Here is a 6,253-nt window from a genome sequence, read left to right as displayed (position 1 = left end):
TGGTGGGAATTTTAGATAAGCGTGTAGAGATGCTTTCGTTCCTCTAATCTCTACTTTTCTGCTGTCTTCATCCAATCAATCCTACTCCTTTCCATGGCATGCTTTATGTAGGGCATCACCGTTGTCAATGGCTACATCCCATCCTCCTGTGAAAATGGTCCAATGCACTGTCACTGCATGGCTAATCATATGTCGGTTCTCGATCATACTGGAATAGAATTTACTATCCTTTTGCGTCTGTCACTACGCCCAGCACTCGCGAGTTTGAAGCTCGTCACAGCCATCCCTTCCCAGATCCTACTCGGAATACCACAGACAAGGTTTAGACTTTCTGGATTTCAGGAATGGCCATCCATAGGTTCTAACTTATACCACGAAGATACTAATAACTCGGACTCGGTCCCCTGTATTAGATATCCAAGAGATATCCATTCAGCCTAAGGTAGAATAGAAGTGGTTGTCAGGCACGCATTCATAAGTTGAGAATGATGATGACTGTCACGATCATCACATTCATCATATTGAAGTGCGAATGAATATCTTAGAAGTGGAATAAGTTGAATTGAATAGAAAAACAGTAGTACTTTGCATTAATCTTTGAGGAATAACAGAGCTCTACACCTTAATCTATGGTGTGTAGAAACTCTACCGTTGAAAATAAATAAGTGATAAGGTCCAGGCATGGCCGAATGGCCAGACCCCAAACGTGATCAAAGGACCAAAAGATAATCCGAAGATCCAAAGATGTAAATACAGTAGTAAAAAGTCCTATTTATACTAAACTAGTTACTAGGGTTTACAGAAATAAGTAAATAATGCAGAAATCCACTTCCGGGGCCCACTTGGTGTGTGTTTGGGCTGAGCATTGAGCTTTACACGTGTAGAGGCTTCTTTTGGAGTTGAACGCCAGTTTGTAGCCTGTTTCTGGCGTTGAACTCCACTTTGCAACCTGTTTCTGGCGTTTGACTCCAGACTGCAACATGGAACTGGCGTTCAACGCCAGTTTGCGTCGTCTAAACTCGGGCAAAATATGGACTATTATATATTTCTGGAAAGCCCTGGATGTCTACTTTCTGCAGTCCTTCTTCAACCTCTGAATCTGATTTTTGCTCAGGTCCCTCAATTTTAGCCAGAAAATACCTGAAATCACAGAAAAACACAAAAACTCATAGTAAAGTCCAGAAATGTGATTTTTAATTAAAAACTAATAAAAATATACTAAAAACTAACTAAATCATACTGAAAACTATGTAAAAACAATGCCAAAAAGCTTATAAATTATTCGCTCATCACAACACCAAACTTAAATTGTTGCTTGTCCCCAAGCAACTGAAAATCAAATAGGATAAAAAAGAAAAGAATATACTATAAATTCTAAAATATCAATGAAACATAGCTCCAATCAGATGAGCGGGACTTGTAGCTTTTTGCCTCTTGAATAGTTTTGGCTTCTCGCTTTATCCATTGAAGTTCAGAATGATTGGCATCTATAGGAACTTAGAATTCAGATAGTGTTATTGATTCTCCTAGTTCAGTATGTTGATTCTTGAACACAGCTACTTTATGAGTCTTGGCCGTGGCCCTAAGCACTTTATTTTCCAGTATTACCACCGGATACATAAATGCCACAGACACATAATTGGGTGAACCTTTTCAGATTGTGACTCATCTTTGCTAAAGTCCCTAAGTAGAGGTGTCCAGGGTTCTTAAGCACACTCTTCTTTTGCTTTGGACCTTGACTTTAACCGCTCAGTCTCAAGTTTTCACTTGACACCTTCACGCCACAAGCACATGGTTAGGGACAGCTTGGTTTAGCCGCTTAGGCTAGGATTTTATTCCTTTAGGCCCTCCTATCCACTGATGCTCAAAGCCTTGAATCCTTTTTATTACCCTTGCCTTTTGGTTTTAAGGGTTAGTGGCTTTTTTCTCTTGCCTCTTGGTTTTAAGAGCTTTTGGCTTTTTCTGCTTGCTTTTTTTTTCTTTTTTTTCTATTTTTTTCGCCATTTTTTTTCACAAGCTTTCTATATTCACTGCTTTTTCTTGCTTCAAGAATCAATTTTATGATTTTTCAGATTATCAAATAACATTTCTCCTTATCATCATTCTTTCAAGAGCCAACATATTTAACATTCTTACACAACAACTTCAAAAGACATATGCACTGTTCAAGCATTCATTCAGAAAACAAAAAGTATTGTCACCACATCAAGATAATTAAACTAGTTTCAAGGATGAATTTGAAACCATGTACTTCTTGTTCTTTTGTTTTTAAAACATTTTTCATTTAAGAGAGGTGATGGATTCATATTCACTACTTTAAGGCATAGACACTTAGACACTAATGATCATGTAATAAAGACACAAACATCGATAAACATTTAATATAAGAAAATGAAAAACAGAAAATTTAAGAACAAGGAATGAGTCCACCTTAGTGATGGTGGCGTTTCCTTCTTGAGGAACCAATGATGTCCTTGAGCTCTTCTATGTCTCTTCCTTGTCTTTGTTGCTCCTCTCTCATTGCTCTTTGATCTTCTCTAATTTCATGAAGGATGATGGAGTGCTCTTGATGTTCCACCCTTAGTTGCTCCCAATAATTGTGTGGAGGAAAATGTATCCCCTGAGGTTTCTCAGGGATCTCTTGATTTGCAGTCAAATGTTCTACCACTGAGCTATAGACCCTTGAGATGAATCTCTCCATCTCCTATGACTTGGAGGTGGAAGCTTTTGTCTTCCGTTTCCTCTTTCTAGAGGTTTCTCTAGCCTTAGGTACCATCAATGGTTATGAAAAAACAAAAAAGCAATGCTTTTTCCACACCAAACTTAGAATGTTGGCTCGTCCTTGAGCAAAAGAAGAAAGGAAGGATGAGAAGAAGAAGAGATGGAGGAGATGGAGGTGTGGGAAGGGTTCGGCCACTCGGGGTTTAAGGTGGTTATGATGTGTGAAAAGGAGGGAGTGATGGTTTGAATTTTGAGTGGGTGGGTGTAGGTGGGTGTATGATGGTTTTGGAGGGGAATTGGAGGTGATTGGTGAAGGGTTCTTGGGAAAGGGTGATATAGGATTATGAGGAGGTAAGGTGAGAGGAGGTATGTGGGGATCCTGTGGGGTCCACAGATCCTGAGGAGATCTTGTGGGGTCCACAGATCCAGTGGGGCCAAGGACTTTAATCATCCCTGCTCTAATTAGGCGTGTAAACGCCCTCTGTAGGCAATCCTGGCATTTAAAACGCTGAATTGATGCTTGTTCTGGGCGTTCAACGCCCAGATGCAGCATGTTTCTGGCGTTAAACGCCAGTTCTATGCTTGTTTCTGGCGTTCAGCGCCAGCTCTTCTCAAGGTGCATTCCTGGCGTTTGAACGCCAGAATGTTTCTTGTTTCTGGTGTTCAACGCCAGATCCATGCTCTGTTCTGGCGTTGAACGCCAGCCAGATGCTCCTTACTGGCGTTTAAACGCCAGTAAGTCCTTCCTCCAGGGTGTGATTTTTCTTCTGCTATTTTTTATTTTGTTTTTAATTTTTGTATTTATTTTGTGACTCCACATGATCATGAACCTAATAAAACATGAAAGAACAATAAAAATAAAAATAAAATTAGATAAATAAAAATTGGGTTGCATCCCAACAAGCGCTTCTTTAATGTCAATAGCTTGACAGTGGGCTCTCATGGAGCCACACAGGTGATCAGGTCAATTTTATAGACTCCCAACACTAAACTTAGAGTTTGGATATGGGAGTTCAACACCAAACTTAGAGTTTGGCTGAGGCCTCCCAACACCAAACTTAGAGTTTGACTGTGGGGGCTTTAGTTGACTCTATACTGGGAGAAGCTTTCTATGCTTCCTTTCCATTGTTACAGAAGGAGATTCTTGAGTTTTAAACACAAGGTTGTCCTCATTCAGTTGAAGGATCAATTCTCCTCTGTCTACATCAATCACAGCTCTTGTTGTGGCTAGGAAGGGTCTTCCAAGGATGATGGATTCATCCTCATCCTTCCCAGTGTCTAGGATTATGCAATCAGCAGGGATGTAAAAGTCTTCAACCTTTACTAACATGTCCTCTACTAGTCCATAAACCTGTTTTCTTGAGTTGTCTGCCATCTCTAGTGAGATTCTGGTAGCTTACACCTCAAAGATTCCCAATTTCTCCATTACAGAGAGGGGCACGAGGTTTATCCCTGACCCAAGGTCACATAGAGCCTTCTCAAAGGTCATGGTGCCTATGGTACAAAGTATTAAGAACTTTCCAGGATCCTGTTTCTTCTGAGGCAATGTCAGTTGATCCAGATCACTCAGTTCATTGATGAGCAAGGGAGGTTCATCTTCCCAAGTCTCATTACCAAATAGTTTGGCATTCAGCTTCATGATTGCACCATGGTACTTGGCAACTTGCTCTTCAGTGACATCTTCATTCTCTTCAGAAGAAGAATACTCATCAGAGCTCATGAATGGCACATGGAGGTTCAATGGAATCTCTATGGTCTCTGGATGAGCCTCAGATTCCTTTGGTTCCTCAGAGGAAAACTCCTTATGGATCACTGGACGTCCCAGGAGGTCTTCCTCACTGGGATTCACGTCCTCTCCCTCCTCTTTAGGTTCGGCCATGATGGTTAAATCAATGGCCTTGCACTCTCTTTTTGGATTCTCTTCTGTATTGCTTGGGAGACTACTAGGAGGGGTTTTAGTGACCCTTTTACTTAGCTGGCCCACTTGTGCCTCCAAATTTCTAATGGAGGACCTTGTTTCATTTATGAAACTTAAAGTGGCCTTAGATAGATCAGAGACTATATTTGCTAAGCTAGATGGATTTTGCTCAGAATTCTCTGTCTGTTGCTGAGTGGATAATGAAAAAGGCTTGCTATTGCTAAACCTGTTTCTTCCACCATTGTTAAAGTCTTGTTGAGGCTTTTGTTGATCCTTCCATGAGAAATTTGGGTGATTTCTCCATGAGGGATTATAGGTGTTTCCATAGGGTTCACCCATGTAATTCACCTCTGCTATTGCAGGGTTCTTAGGATCATAAGCTTCTTCTTCAGAAGATGCCTCTTTAGTACTGTTGGATGATTCCTTCAATCCATTCAGACTCTGAGAGATCATATTGACTTGCTAAGTCAATATTTTATTCTCAGCCAATATGGCATTCAGAGTATCAATTTCAAGAACTCCCTTCCTCATAGGCGTCCCATTATTCACAGGATTCCTTTCAGAAGTGTACATGAACTGGTTATTTGCAACCATGTCAATGAGTTCTTGAGCTTCTGCAGGCGTTTTCTTTAGGTGAATGGATCCACCTGTAGAATGGTCCAGTGACATCTTAGATAGTTCAGACAGACCATCATAAAAGATATCCAGGATGGTCCATTCTAAAAGCATGTCAGAAGGACATCTTTTGGTCAGTTCCTTGTATCTCTCCCAAGCTTTATAGAGGGATTCACCTTCCTTTTGTCTGAAGGTTTGAACATCCACTCTAAGCTTGATAAGCTTTTGAGGAGGAAAGAACTTGGCTAAGAAAGCCATGACCAGCTTATCACAAGAGTTCAGGCTATCTTTAGGTTGAGAGTCCAACCATACTCTAGTTCTGTCTCTTACAGCAAACGGAAAAGCATAAGCCTGTAGACCTCGGGATCAACCCCATTGGTCTTTACAGTATCACAGATCTGCAAGAATTCAGTTAAGAACTGAAAGGAATCTTCAGATGGAAGTCCATGGAACTTGCAGTTCTGTTGCATCAGAGAAACTAATTGAGGTTTAAGCTCATATTTGTTAGCTCCAATGGCAGGAATTGAGATGCTTCTTCCATGTAAATTGGAATTAGGTGCAGTAAAGTCACCAAGCATCCTCCTTGCATTATTATTATTTTCGGCTGCCATCTCCTCTTCCTTTTCAAAAATTCCTGTAAGGTTGTCTCTGGATTGTTGTATTTTAGCTTCTCTTAGTTTTCTTTTTAGAGTCCTTTCAGGTTCAGGATCTGCTTCAACAAGAATGTTCTTGTCCTTGCTCCTGCTCATATGACAAAGAAGAAAAAAGAAAATAATAGGGATCCTCTTTGCCTCAGTAGAGAGAGGTTCCTTTGTGTGAGTAGAAGAAGAAAAGAATGTAATGTAAGGAAGGGAAGAGGGAAAACTCGAACACAGAGAGGGAGGTGGTGTTCGAATTTTTGGATGGAAGAGAAGTGTTAGTAGATGAATAAATAAATAGAAGGAGATGAGAGAGAGAATTTCGAAATTTAATTAAAATAAAAATTAAAATTGAAAGTTA

The 6,253-nt window shown here is 40.3% G+C and overlaps 1 non-coding gene across 1 annotated transcript; it reads left to right on the top strand.

Annotated features, from left to right (window-relative positions):
* The first annotated feature begins 5,362 nt into the window (after window positions 1-5,362).
* Window positions 5,363-5,470, top strand: LOC148573797 (small nucleolar RNA R71). Its single transcript, XR_015906908.1, has one exon. It is a non-coding gene; the product is annotated as a small nucleolar RNA R71 (small nucleolar RNA).
* Window positions 5,471-6,253: the final 783 nt, after the last annotated feature.

Source organism: Arachis ipaensis, chromosome B2, assembly GCF_059453495.1.
Source record: "Arachis ipaensis isolate K30076 ecotype BB chromosome B2, ASM5945349v1, whole genome shotgun sequence".
Lineage (NCBI taxonomy): Eukaryota > Viridiplantae > Streptophyta > Magnoliopsida > Fabales > Fabaceae > Arachis > Arachis ipaensis.
This window is presented reverse-complemented; position numbering and strand designations above follow the sequence as displayed.